Below are 15572 nucleotides of genomic sequence, written 5' to 3'. Positions count from 1 at the left end.
CCGAGGTAGTTAGTGACAGTGAGCTGTTTTTCTGGTTATCACTAATTTCTTCCAGGTAGCTAAAATCATCATCTGTAAAAATCACTCAGTGATTACCTGTACTATTCATATATTCATAGTACTTTATTGGTTTAGACAAATAATATGACATATCTTATATTTCCTCTTTTAAAACAGTTCACACCTGTTACAAGTTGCATCAGTTACTTCTGTATAATAGATAATTACAAAAATCTCTGACATATGTATGATAAAAACCATTTATTTTGGTGTGGTGCATGGCTCTGCTGATCTCTGCTGGGCTCAGCTGAAGTTTCGGTCTACTCTTAATCAGCTGAAGTTTGGGTCTACTCTACATGTTTCATTCTTCTTGGACCAGTGAGCTATCCAGGATGTGTTCTTCCTACAGTGGGGGCCCTCTATCTATAAAAGAAGTTTCCGAGTCCCAGCTTACTTGATGTCTATTAATATCTCATTGGCCAAAGTAAGTCACATCACCAAGTTTAAAAGCAAGGAGTAGAGAACTACACACAACTTCTACAGCAGGAGCTAAAATGTTACACAGCAAAAGTTTGGACAAAAGGAAGAATGAAAAATTGGGGTCAATAATAAAATCCACCATATAATTCAGAAAGGAAAAGTACAGGATGCCGTAAAAATACATAAACGGAGGAAGAGCCAATCCAGTTGGGGGTGCTTTTCTTTACGAAAGTTCTCTTCATGGAAGCCATTATATGGTTACCAGCTGAAGATATAAGAAGCGTCCATGCAGAGATAGCAGCTTGTATAAATGTTTTCTGGAGGAACAGAGAGGCCAGAGTGTCAGAAGCATTGAAGGCATGGGGTAGAATAGTGGGAGATGAGATTGGAGAAGTGGGTAGGGCCTGACCCTTCAGGTAGTTCTTTTATCCAATAAAAGTGAAATGCCATTGATTGGTGTTAAGTAGAAAAGTGACGTAAATGTAATTTGTATTTGGGAAAGATCACTGGCTAGAATGCAGAGAATTAATTTTAGGGGGCAGCAGTGAAATAGTAAGAACAAGTAGCAGATCCTACTTTCAAGCTGGGCAATAGGAGTGAGGTCAGAGAGAAATGAACACAATCAAGAGACAGTGTGAGGGTAGAGGGTACAATCAAGAGGACTCAGCTTCTTACACCAAAATGTTTCTTGTTCTCTCTGCGTCAGTTACATGTACTTTCTTTCAATTCCTGTGCTCACCACGTACCTTCTACCATAGTCTTCATTATGCCATTCGTTATACCTAGTACACTCCTACTTTTTTTTTTTTTTTTTTTTGCCTACTTTAACTCTTAATCATCCTTCAGATCCAAGTTTCAACATCAGTTCCTTGGGGAAAAACGATCTGATCTTTCAAAAAATATTATTGTGGGTCCTCATAGCATGAAATGACTCTTTTGCATAACACTTGATGTAATCGAAACTTCACATTTGTTTTATGGTTTTTTCCTTAGTGCCTATATCTGCCTGCTAAGCCTTGAGCTCCATAAAGACAAATACTGTATTTGATTTTATTTATCATCATGTCCCAGTTCTGAGCTCAGTGCCTATGTATGCCGTAGTTACTTACTGTGTGTGATTTGAATGAATGCTTCTGAATAGACCATTTGGATACATACTGGATACATAAATGTTTCAGTTGATCAGTTGTTATAGGTGACATTTTTGAAGTTAATTTCCATCTACGAAAATCAGGATGGAACAAAAAAAAGAGCTGAAAATTAAAATTAGGAATAATTTTCAGAGAGAAGTATGAGATAACTAAGAATTTAAGCAGAAACCGGATATGCTTCTCTATAAAAGCTTTGATGCCTACAGCAAGGGCACCTCTGTGACCCGATGAATATGATCAATACATTCCATAGATTGAAGATTAAAAGTAAGCCACTGGGTTGCAGTAAGAATCATATTAAAATTCATAGCACTGTTAAGTGACAAGAAGTCTCTTGGAGCAGAACCCAGGTAAAATTTACATTTGCTCTGGGGCATCACCTTTGTGTCATGTTTCCTTCCCCCAGTCAGTGAACAGAGACCCCAAAAGCCCTTGAAAAAGGGTCACTTTTGAGCCTTGAGAGTGCAAGAAAGAGATTAGGCAGAGCATCCTGAAGTAATCATGGAGCAAAAAATAAATTGCAATACTTTGCCATCAACAAAAAAGAAATCACAGCAAATGAGGCTATCCCAGAGGCCATTTAAATCTCCATAAACTTTTGCTCCGTTCTAATCACTATACCCGAAAGACTTGTGAGTTTGTTCTTTATGGTTTATAGTTTTGTATTCCAAAAAGCTCCAAAAGAAAACATGAGATGGCAGGAAAGAAGAAAAGAGACTTTGGAAAATAAATGTTATTTATAATTTAGGATTTCTTAATGGCATTTTGTGCGCACGCGTGTGTGTGTGTTACCGTGACTGCAAAAAGTATAGACTAGAAAGGTCTGTCACGTGGATGCTGGGTGCTCTGTGCCCACCATCTTAGATCATTAGTTATTGCCCCTACTACTACTACTACTACTACTACTACTACTACTACTACTACTGTTACTACTGTTACTATTACTATTGTTACTGCTGTTACTACTGTTACTACTACTACTACTACTACTACGACTACTATTTGCACTTACAGTTGGAATGTTACTGGACTACAGCCCATATCTTAGGTTTCGAAGAACCTTTCAGAATATTTTCTTGGGTAGCACAATGGTAGGCAAAAAGCTCAGTCCGATGAATCCTGTGGTTTCCTATTCCTTCTGCCTTGACCGCCTTATTCTTAGGTTGGCATAGGGGGTTTGCTTTCTCTCTGTAGGGTAACCATGCAATTCAGAGTTCTGAGAACTTCAAACCAAGCATTTGGACTCATTGCAAGTGAGATTTTTCTTGCATTCAAGATGAAGAAACTTGTAAAGTTGTTCACAGTGGCCTTTTCATGGAAGACAGTGCATATGGCAGTTTTCATCCTTCAGTATTTTTAGCAGTTTCAGGCTCTTAAATCTTACCTGTTCTTTTTTTTTTTTTTTTTTGATAAATATTTCGTGTGTGTGTATTTTGAATTTTGATTTTTTTAAAAGCTTTGAATTTTTTAAAAAGATTTTATTTATTTATTTGAGAGTGAGAGAAAGAGCACGAGAAGGGGGAGGGGCAAAGGGAGATGGATAAGCAGACTCCCTGATGAGCAGGGAGCCCAACACAGGGCTCAGGGCTTGACCCCAGGACCCTGGGATCATGACCTGAGCCAAAGGCAGACACTTAACCCAAGGAACCCAGGCACCCCAGGGTTTTATACTGCATTTGAATCCACATTTTTCTAAGTTACTCTGGTGGTTGTTTTCAATAAAACCTTTTTTTTTTTTTTTAAGATTTGGAAACCAAAAAAATATGATGAAAAAACTCTGGATGTGAATTTTGAGACAAATTGAGGAAGTATTAAGAAAATGAACATTCTGTCAATGCTGAAAACCTACTGAATGTGAAATATGCCATTTCTAAGTTACTGTACTTAGACTGACAAATTGTAGGTGATTTGAGGTATGAAAGTGAAGGCTTTTAGAGCTGCAAACTTCTGTAGACTATTTTTCTTCACCAGTTGTGCTCAGTCACCCAAATTTCTAGATTCTATTCCAAGCTAAGGCTTTAATCAAAAATGTAGTTTCCTGAGTCTGCCATGGTAACTGAAACTATGGCATCATTTTCTGAACAAGAATTCTGATTGCTGATTAATTTCCTTTTGAAGCTTAGAAATTGAAGCTACCAGTATTTATTAAAGTTTTCACTATATGCCCAGTGGATTCTAGAAAGTAGGAGAAATGTTATCTGCTTTGGGGGAGCTTCAAGTCAGTGAGGAAACAATATAAGAAAATAGATAATCAAGAGGTAGGTCTGTGTTATAATCTACAAGTTTTGTGGGATGCCAGCAATGGGGAAGATAACAGGCTTTGGGGTTGCCTGAGGGGGAGGTTGGACTTGAGCCATCCGTGAAGAGTACGTAAGCTTTGAAGGGATGGATATGATGGAAGGGGGAGATGCTCATAAGGAACGAAGAGAGGAACATCTGCTTATAGCAAGATACAGCAGCGAGTGAGGCCTGGGCGGAGGGGGTTAAGGCATAGGAAAAAGGAAGAAGTAAAGGCATCAGGGAAGGAGGTAGCGGAATGTGGCTTGAAAATTGTACACCACTGCAGGTTTCTTTAAAGCCTGTACTTCTTAATTTTTGATCTAATAGAGAGTTTGGTTGCCAGAGAAAGGAGTTTGATCCTCTATTGAGCAAGGGAATTCATGATGAAATGAAGCATGTTTCAGTAGGCTTAACAAGGCAGTTATCCAAAGGTTGCAGGAGAGAGGAATTAGAATTCATACGACCAAGTAGGAAGTTACTGCAGCTGTTTAGTGTAAAATAGTGAAGACATAAATCAGGGATTGGTAAACTTTTTCTATAAAAGGTAAAGTGATAAATATTTTAGACTTTTTAGACCATATGATTTCTGTGGCAACTACTGGAAACAATATATAAACAAATAAGCATGGCTGTGTTCCAATTAAACCTTATTTACAAGGCAGAGGGCTCTGTTTGGCCGGTAGGCCATAGTTTACGGACTTCTGGTTTCAACCACAGTGGTGACATGGAAATAAAAAGAAGGAAACAAATTGAGATGTTGAAAAAATTATTATATTCTAATATCTGCTTGAATAAGAAGGATTAGGAGATGAAGGAACCAAAGGTTTCAAACAATGCATCAGTCCTTGAAATATCAATATGAGATTCATCAACATGGAGATCACAGGGTAATTCACAAAAGTTATTTGTTGCAGGAGAAGAATAAAGTTAAGGACAATCAGGATAGCTTGGGATAGAGTAGTATTTGGCCTCTGGGATGGTGTCGCTATTATGTTTCTTGACTTGGATGTTGGTTATACTGGAGTGTATACTTTGTAAAAGTTTTTATGAAGATGCACAGTTACATTTTTTGTCTTTAGTTTATGGTATACTTCAATAAATCATTAAGGAGGTGGAAAAGGGGAGTAAAACCAGTGAATGGACAAAGAAATCATGATCGTAAAAGTAGGAGAAGAACCAGAAGAAGGAAATAGCACAGAAATCAAGAGAAGGTAGAAGAGGAGAGACTCCTCAGCAGGGCCGAAGAAAGAGGCATGGTTAAAATGAGGGTGAAGAACTGGGCTTAAATGGAACTAGGTGGTGAGAGATTATTTCCAAATGGTAACTTCAGTGGAATGGTTTGGTTGAAAATTAGACTCCAGGTTTTTAAGCAGAAAGGAGGGGATAAGGAAGTGGAATCATCTATTAAAGCACTCAAGGACAGGGACCATAAAGGAAAAGACAAAAGTAAGATGTATCGAAAGGAGTAACAGAACAGAGTGCGGGTTTTGTTTCTTGTTGTTTTTAATGAGAAATACTGCATGTGTTTGAGAAAAAGAGGAAGTAAACCAGTGTAAAAAGTTAAAGATGTTAATAAGAGATGGAGAACATATGGGACCAAATAAAGTGGATAAGAAGAATGTTTACCTCTAAAAAAACAAATAGCATAATCATAAAAAAAGGCAAGATAAATTCAGATCAGGAATTACTCAGAAGAAGGTCAGATCCATCCGTGGAGGCAGAAGCCACTGTGCCCGGTTTTGTTTGCATATGTATAGAAGAGTTAATTTGGGAGTCGAAGGAGGAAAATCTCTTTGGGAATAAGTTAGTAAAAACCAATTGGAGATGATTGTTAACGAATAAGAAGCAAGTTCAGGGTATTCCCAAGGGAATTTCACTGAATAATTGCTTTATCTGACTATGAATGTGGTCAATCAGCACATGAAATTACAAATTCCTACAAACAATATCATTATTGTGTTACAAGAGAAATTTCACTTCTTTGAAGATCCATCTTGATATTGCAATTTTTCCTTTTAGAACACTCTGTTTTATGGAATTAGTATAATGAAGTTGAAAAGGGAATCTGGCACAACTAATTTATGAAACAAACATTCTAATGCTCAGATCAAAGCTCTAAGTGGTTTAAATTTGCAAAAGTATTTAATCAAATGAACATATATAGTATACACACACAAATGTTAAAATTCAGTGGCATTTCTTTATATAATCTTGAAGAGGGTTATGTTACACATATATATAATATGCAATTAAAATCTGACTTCTAATTTTAAGGACTCTGGATATTTATTTAAGTGTTTTCATCACTTGTAATTCACTTTGAAAATATGCCAAACTCCATCAAATCCACTAAAATTAAGACCATGAAGTAATAAATAAAAATCAAATCACTTTGTGAAATTGTATTATATGGGTATAATTGGATACACCTAACTGCCTCATCCTGATAATAAACATTTTTTCACATTGCAATATAATTATCAGTCCTCACTGAACTATGTATGCAAAATTGATGAAACAGTTGAGCCTTAATGAACAGAGATATTTGCATTTCATTACTAGGTTGTATAATTTTGCTCATAAACTTTATGAAATATTTTTAATGTTCAATTCATTTCAGATGAAAGTGAAAATTTTTTAAAAATATCTATCCTGAAGTCTTTTATTCCTCAGTAATGCCCTTTTACTAATATTCTTTCATTTCAATAAAGTGGATTGAACCAGGCTAAAGATTACTAATTTAAATTTCCATAACTTGATGAATTACTCTCGAAGGTCCATGAAATGTTTATCAGTCAGTTGGATCAAGACAACATTTTACAACATGCACATATTTAAGTAACTTTAAGGGTAGTGGGCCTTAACAATTTTGATTGGTATTAACTATTCTAATAAAGACTAACATTATTTACAATTCTGGGTCTTACAGTTCGTCATAGTATTGCTGAATACTGAAATATTAACAATTACTACTATTATTGTAATTTTAATATTTGTTGTGGTTGGTTGAATTTTTTTTCTGTTGTTACTTTGGTTGTTTTACTTTAGGGAGAGCTCAAACCTCCTCTTGTTCTCAGCGATGCTCTCCAAGGAAGAGAAGTATAATGAGATACTCTCCTTAGACCTTATTTCCTAGGAATGGAATTCCTTTTCTGGTTTAAAGGTCAGAATGCTTGTGGCTTGTGATTAAATCTCTTTTCTTTCTCTACTCCCAAAGAGAAGTGGGTAATCCCTATTTTTAGGTAATCCTTACTCCAAAACAGATTAGGGAGGTCAGCCTAGTCAAGCAGAGTTTTAGAAACCAGGGTAAGTTTTATTTCTCAGTCCTCTCTGTCTTTGGGGTAGAACGCATGCTTTCAGTGGGTCTTTCTTTTTTGGAGCCATAAGCTACCAACTAGGGGTAGTACTGAAAGGAGCAGGCATCCAACTTCATTACGCTTTAAGTGTTATTATGATTGAAAAAAGTGAGTCCTCCTGTAGGTCTGAACTCGGTCAGAACACCTTTCATTGGACTGAGGCCCAGCTTCTAATTGGTCATCTAATGTTTATTTGCCTTGCTCTGTGGGATTATGTCTTATGCATATATTCCCTCAGGAAACTCGTAGAGCTTTTCTTACTATCTGACTTAAAGTACCCAACCTCTCTCTCTATATATCCTTGTCTTGGTATTCTTCCTTCATAACACTACATTGAGAAATTATATACCTGTGTATATATGTTTATCTATTCTTTTATCTATCTCCCCTAATTGAACATATCCTATGTGAGATCGAGAACTTTATTCTGTCTTGATCACCTGGAACAGAATGGGCACTCAATAAATACTCATTGAACAAGGGGATGTACCTTAAGATGACTCCCAGGGAGTCATACCTTTGTGTAATTCGCCCTTGAGTGTAGACGGATCTTGTGATTTGCTTCTAGCCAACGGAATATGGCAAAGATGAAGGATTTTTTTTTGATTTAGTGAAGACCCCAAATCAGTTGACTTTGAGTTAATTAAAAGATTATCCTGGATGGATCTGACTTAATGAGGTGAAATTCTTAAAAATCTCTATGCCTTATTAATATCACATTATTTAATAGTACCCTGTTCCATTATTCCACACCAGATATTTATGGATATAAAACAAGGAAATAAGGTTAACAGGGTTTCTTTATACACACATTTACACTTTTAATTTTTAAGATTTAATTTATGGTTATTGTAAACCTCTTCAAGAAGTGACCATCTAATTAGTATAGTAAAACATTTGAACTAGACTGAAAGATACTTTCAAAGCGATATATGAACAAATGCAAGAGCAGAGAGCAAATTGAATTGCTGATGAGCGATTGGACAGACTTAAGTTAGAAATAAAAGTTAAAAGATAACAATTTTACCTTTTCCGAGTCTTCTTGCCTCTGCAGAATTATTCTTACTACATTTTATCTTCTGTATGTAACATTTATAATTTGTTTTCCTATTATATAATGTACAATTTCATTCAAACCCTTGGCTATAGATGCTATGTACACAAAGATGACTCCAAAATTTTTATGTACCCCAGCTCTCCTTCCTGAGCTCAGTCTTATAGATATAATTCTTTGCAGGACTCATATCCTTGGGCATCTTAATCTATGCTTCTGGGTGATCTCAGAAAGACCTTTCTATAGCATAAATCTGCTCATGATCAAATTCTTTAGCACCTGCAAGGCCATCCATCTATTATCTGTTGTTTCACAGTGTTTCAATCTTATCTCTCATTTCTTTATGTGAAATGCAGGTGTGCTCCAGCTGCATTTAACTTCTTGCAGATTGTGCAAGACAGTTTTATCCTCTGTCTTGTGCCAGTCCTTGTACATGGAAATTGCCTCCATGTCTACTTAATTCAAGTATGGCTTCCTCTGTGATGACTTGTAGAAACGATAACTCCTTTTTGATGTTCCAACTGCATCTTCTACAAACAGGTATGCTAACGGCTGTCACAGTAGGCTTCACGTTTGTATCTCTAGCTTGATTTGAAATACCTTTAGAGTAGAAACTGTGTCTGGACATCTCTGTAAGCTCAGCACATACCACCGTACATGTGATAAGTTCTCATTAAATATATGATAAATGAAGGATTGAATAAGGAAGATGTGCCTTCTTTTTTGAAGGAGTTTGAAAAAGTTATCTATGTTTATCCAAAACATTTTTTACTAAAATATATTTCCACTGTTAAATAGACTATCTCAGTCATTCTAGGAAAAAACATCTGCCATAGTCATTTGAGTAGATGGGTACCTTGGACTCTAGCAGCCTCTTTCCTAGTTACATGTCACAGGGACATTCACACACAGGCCATGAGGGAACATGTAGAATCTTCACCAGTCTTATTGGTAAAAACCAAGAGTTGGGAAGCCACGTAGTTGTCCATTGCTAGGGGAATGGGTAAGGGACACAGTGCAGATGCACTTTATGGGCTATTATACAGCAATCAGAATCAGTGGATATATGTCCAGAAATATGGCTATATCTTTTAAAATATAGTGCTGAGTTAAAAAGTAATACTCAGAATATCTACAGAATAATACCATTTATTTAAATTAAAATGCATGCACAATTCAAGACTCACAATAGTGCATACATATAAAGGGTATACAACAAACATATTAGAATATTTTCTTGTGAAAGGAAGAGAAATGGGAAAAAAGTGAGTGAAAGCAATGGATTAAATAAATTAATAAATCAAATTAGAGAAACCAGTAAGTGTAATACATCGTGAAATGAGGACTATGATTAACTCAATATTCTAAACCACGAACATAAAAAGAAACTTAGAAAATAGGAAAGTAGTATAAAGGAAAATTTACAGTGTTACTTAAAAATATAAATGACCTAAATAGAATAATCAGGAATATATAACATTATAAAGACTGACTTAAGTGGAAATGGAAGTCAAGAATATCAATAACCTTAGAAAAAATTAAATTGTCAGAGATTTAGCTCTAAAAATGACCCATATGTCTTTTGTGTAAGTTCTAGCAAAGCTTTAGGGAATAGGTAATTCACATACTCATTAAATTATGACACAGAATAGAAAAATGTAGGAAGCTTCCAAAATCCAAAATCATCTTTCCTCCCTTTATACAACACTGATCCTAAAATCTAACAATCATGGGACAAAAAGAAAAATAAATACTGTGACAAAGACTCTGACTCCATTTTTGATGTTTCACAGATGACCATTGTTTGCTCTTGCCTCCCGTCTGGGCAAGCTGATAAGAAACCCTGAGCTCTTCCTCCCCTGACATTAAAGAAGTTCAAGCCACAGGAACCTTGACCCAAGCCCCACGCCCTAACCACAATATAAACCAAAGCCAACTGCCTTCCTTCACTCAAGTCGTTTCAGATCTGCCTTGGTGCCTGCCTTGCTCTCCCCAAAAGGCCCCCATGTGAGCAATAAATCTTTTCATGCCCTCTTATTGCACCGGTCTGTCAACATCTGAACCAATTTTAGGTCGGGGGTCGATCCCACCCTCTACAGGGCAACTACAAAACAGTTGGCATTGGGAGATCGCTCTTCTCTTGTTTTTTGCTGGCTGGTGAGCTTGCAGATTGAGCCGCTGCCTGCTGGCTAGCATATGTTGTGAGTTGTATTGCTGTGTGCTGCTAAGCTTGTATTTTGTTGCATTTTGAGTTGTGCTGTGCTGTGGTGTATTTGCTGAGCCCTACCAAACATCTGTTATAAATGTAACTAATCAAGCTGGACGTTTTGATGAGTACTGAGGGACAGGAGTATGGGATTTGACGTCCTCTTTAAAGTGGCCTTGGGTTGTGGGTTTTGACCTGGACCTATTTATGTGTCTCATTTCCAGCAGAAACCATGGCTGATTCTAGGTTCAGGGGTCTCTTAGCCTGTGACCATTGGTTGTGTGTCTTAACCAGGCATTGACCCCTGTGCAATGTATGGGCCCGTTAGTTCATTGCCCGTGTGAGGAAGAATAGTCGCTATATTGTATGTGCAGGTCCACATTCCTACATTCCTTGAGCTCACCGGGACTCTTACATGCCTCTGCTGCTGCTGCGCATGCCTCTGTTCCAACAAAGATCTTTATCCTCAAGCTTATAGGGGCGAACTCGGATAGCACCCCATGGTATGGACCAAAATACAGCATCCTTTTATTGGATAGCTATAAAATAAACTGAAAAAGGCTGTATTTGATTGAATACCAAACCTTATCAATATATCAAGTGGTTAATTCAAACTCAAGGTCCCTTAACCCAAACAAAGAGCATTCCTTAGGGGGGAGGTCCCTAAGGTCCATATTACTGATCTGGTATACTTTAGATAGGAGACATGATAAACACTATCAGGATAGAAAGGACTCCTCTCTCCCCCAGTATATCCAGCAACCAAAAACTACAGCACAAGAAAATATAACAAAATGATCTCTTTATGCAGTCGGAAGAGACAGGAATAGTAGCAGGGGTCTGTGATTTAACCTAATTAGAAATTCAAAATTTACTAAAAGAATTTATGCAAAAGGAAGATAAAAGGATTACCCACTGGCTATCGTATCTGTATAGTAAAGATTCTAAATGAACTTAAACATCTGCGGGGATGCAGTAATTGATGAACCTTGATGGCCTAAATCGATACTGGGGTTCAAATTGCAGTTATGCCTGGGGATCCTATTAAATTTAAACAAGGTATCCCCTATACTTTTAGGGGAGTTACTGAACATAAAATGGAGGACAAACAGGTATGCCTCACCTTAACCATCAGAAAAACTGTCTTGCCTAAATTTCTCATGGTCGCAGTGTCCAGGGCCCTGCAATATCCCATAGTGGGCATAGATGTCCTGGCCCCAAAAGTCATAGAATAAAATTAAGCCTTTGGCACTTGAAATTGGCTTAATAAGATGGAACTCCTTGACTACCCCTTCACCTGCTCCCAGGTTAAATAGTTAATATAGTCCAATATAGATGCAAGCAAGACCTATAGAAATCAAGACCCACCATACAGGACCTACTGAAGGAAGGGGTCCTAGTTCCTATTGGTGATTTTACTGATGCTAATTCTGATAAAAGTGAATGGCTCTGAACAGTGGATCACCTCAAGCAGCTCATTTTAGTGTAATAAGAACAGATTATGTAGTGGGAAAAAGTTAGATGTCTATCTCACATTCTGTACCAAAATAAATTCCAAATGAAATAAAGACTTTATTATAAAAATGAAATAATAAAAGTTCTAGAAGGTCCTATAGTCTTGCTTTGAGGATTTCTTAGGATGACACTAAACCAGAAACCATAAAGGAGAGAAATATTGGATTTGCATACCTAAATAAAATGTCCTTATAAAATAATAAAATGTAAACGAAATTCAAAGAAAAACAAAACAAAGCAAAAAAACCCTGAGAACATTTGTGGTATATATATAGTGTATATGACAAAAAGTTATGACAAAATATTTACACATAAATAGAAAAATAGACAAATGAACACATTGAAGAAAAAAATGGGAACATTAAGGATATGACATTATCTATTTTTAACTAATAAAAATGTAAATTAAAATAACAATGTGATAGTATTTTTATTATATCAAATTGGCAAGTACAGAGAATTAGGAACACCTAGCATTGGCCTTGATGCTGGCAGATGGGAACTTTGATATGCGGCTGGTGGCAGCATAAATTTATATGCACTTCTTAAAACCTATTAGTGTAAGTGTTTCTCTAGAGAAACGGAACTAATAGGATGAATATCTATCTATATATGGAAAGAGGTTTATTATATAAAATTGGCTCACAAGATTATAGAGGCTGGTAAATCTTAAGATCTGTAGTTGGCAAGCTGGAGACCCGGGAGAACTGATGATAAAGTTCCACTCTGAAGGCTGGCAGGCTTGAGATCCAGGGAGAGCTGTTTCAGTTCAAGTCTGAAGGCAGGAAAAAGCCGGTTTCAGCTTGGTGTTTTAGTTCCAGTTTGAAGGCAGTCAGCTATGAGGAGTTCTGTCTATTGAGGCCAGGGTCAACATTTTTGTTCCGGTCAGACCTTCAACTGATTGGATGAGGCCCACCCACAGTAGGGAGGACAATCTATTTTACTAAGTCTATCAATTTAAATGTTAAGCTCATCTAAAAACACCCTCACAGAAACACCCAGAATTATGTTTGATCAAATATCTGGGCACCCTGTGGCCCAGTTAAGTTGACACATAAAGTTGTGTGTGTGTGTGTGTGTGTATTTATATATGTATTTATATATAAACGTGTGCATAGTTTGAACCACAAAATCTACTTGTAAGAATTTATTCTAAGGAAATGATTAACAATAAATGCAAAGATTTAGTTCAATATACTGCTATTGTTCACAATAAAAAGTTGGAAAATATAAAAATGTTAAAAAGTATATGAAACACGATAAATTTTTAGTAAAAAAATACACACATACATACAAACATAGGAAAAACTCCAGAAGTAGGTAATACACCTATTAATAATTAATATTGTTCTTTTCTCTTGGATAGACTTATAGGTGGTTTCTTTCTTTCTCTTTCTTTCTTTCCTTCTTTCTTTCTTTCTTTCTTTCTTTCTTTCTTTCTTTCTTTCTTTCTGCTTATCGGTGTTTTCTCCTTATTATTAAACAATATGAAATAGATGTGTGATAAAATATTTTTAAAAATAAACCGTCACTTTGATGCATTACTATACTCTGTATCTATATCTATCCAACAAATTAGGTAAGTATTGTGTTTATATACTACTTTGTTCCTCTTAATATTTTAATTATATATTACATTTCGCCAAACTAAACCATTTGAAAGCATAATTTTAGATGTCTGCATGAAGCTTCATTATTCGTATAAACCATACTTCATTTAATCATATTCTATTGTTAAACAATGGAAGTGTTTATAATAGTTTAAAAATTGGAAACACTGTTGTGTATATATTTTGATCCATAGCCCTGAATATCTCCTTAGCACAGATCTCTAAAAGTGGAATTAATTAATCAATATAAATTTCTGAGGTTTTTGGTACATATTTTAAATTGTCTCTTAACCTGGCTGAATGAACTTTTTTCCTGCCTTCTACCAAAAACACTGGGTTCATCACATCTGCGGTAAATATGACTTCAACAAATAAACACAAATCTTTTATCAATTTGAGTGGTTAAATATGGTATTACATTCAGTTTTTAAAATTTTCACACTTTTGTTCTAAGTATCTAGTATGTAAGGATGAGTATTTTTCACATTTATTAGCCATGCATATATCCTTTTTTATTCATTTTTTTAAAAGTTTTTATTTAAATTCCAGTTAACATACAGTGTAGTTTCCTATTTCTTCCCTTGATTTTTCTGTATACATAAGGCAGGAGAGGGGAATTTCATTCAGTATAATCTTTAATCGTAAAAATTTAATCCTTCACATATTTGTAGCTAATGCTTATTCCCAATTTGTGGTTTGTGAATATTCCTTCAAAAATAACTCTATTTATTTAGAGTGTACGATGTGCCGAGTATTAGGTGCTTTAAACATATGATTTCATTAGGTCTCATATTAACTTTAGTCTTCAATGTTATTATCCCCATTTCATAGGGAAGGAAAGTAAGGGATAGGGATGAAGTGTTTTGTCTGATGCTATACCTTGGCATTATACTGCCTACGTAGAATGCTGGCCCCATACGTTGAGAAGCTGATGCGTTCCCATTGTCCCAGCATCTCAGAGTGGGTGGGTGATAGGAAAGAGCCATATGCTGGAGCATCTGGACACGTGGTAATAGTAATGATGGCATTTTCTTCCATAGAGTGAAGTACATCGCCATGTTGAATTTAATGCAAAGATCTGCATCTCCATTGAGTTCGATGTAGTCCTGTGCCGAAACAAGTAGAGGTTGCTATCATTTGGGCATATTTTCTTAGGTTTTTACCCATTACGCACTTGAAAAAATCTAGGAGTATTTAAATACCTCAGACTTAGTCCTATACCAGATGAATCCCCTGGCCCTTCTTGCTTTCACTTGTTCAAGTTTTGAAATTTTAAAATGGTATTTGTATTTCGTTTTGTGACTTTAATGCATGATTTGCACTGATTTATCTCCATTGGAGAAGGGGATAAAGTTGCCTGTTTACTCAACACACAGAATTAGCAAATTAAAAAATGTTAGCATTTGATCATATTTGTCACATGGACACAGATTTTCAGTAAGGAGTTGAAATCCGTTTTATTCTTGCTTCCCAGGGTTATTCTCCCCTCTTTACAAGAATTTTGTGTGTCTCTTTCTGGTTCACTTTTCATTTTCTATTATGAAAATAAATATAAATTTTAAACCTAGGCATATATATATGCTATATACAGACATATGTGTCTTTGAGACAGATAGCATATTATGTTTCTAAAAACAGAATCAGTACCAAAGCAACTGCAGCGTTTTATTAAATGCACGATATGTATGAATGTACCCATATTTCTCATATGTCTTATTGATTCATTTCAGAAATTGGCTGTTATTTATTAAATGGATCTACCCTAACTTATTTATTACCATGATGAACGTTTAGGGTTTTCTCACTTTTTTCCATTATTACAAAAAGACTGTAGCGGTTCTCTAGCTTACACGGCCTGTTTCAGTACTTCTGTGCTTTTCATTGCAAATACTGTTCCGTTGTGCTGATATACCACATTTG

Source organism: Ursus arctos, unplaced genomic scaffold, assembly GCF_023065955.2.
Source record: "Ursus arctos isolate Adak ecotype North America unplaced genomic scaffold, UrsArc2.0 scaffold_37, whole genome shotgun sequence".
In the NCBI taxonomy this organism is placed as follows: domain Eukaryota; kingdom Metazoa; phylum Chordata; class Mammalia; order Carnivora; family Ursidae; genus Ursus; species Ursus arctos.
Note: the sequence above shows the minus strand (reverse complement) of the source record.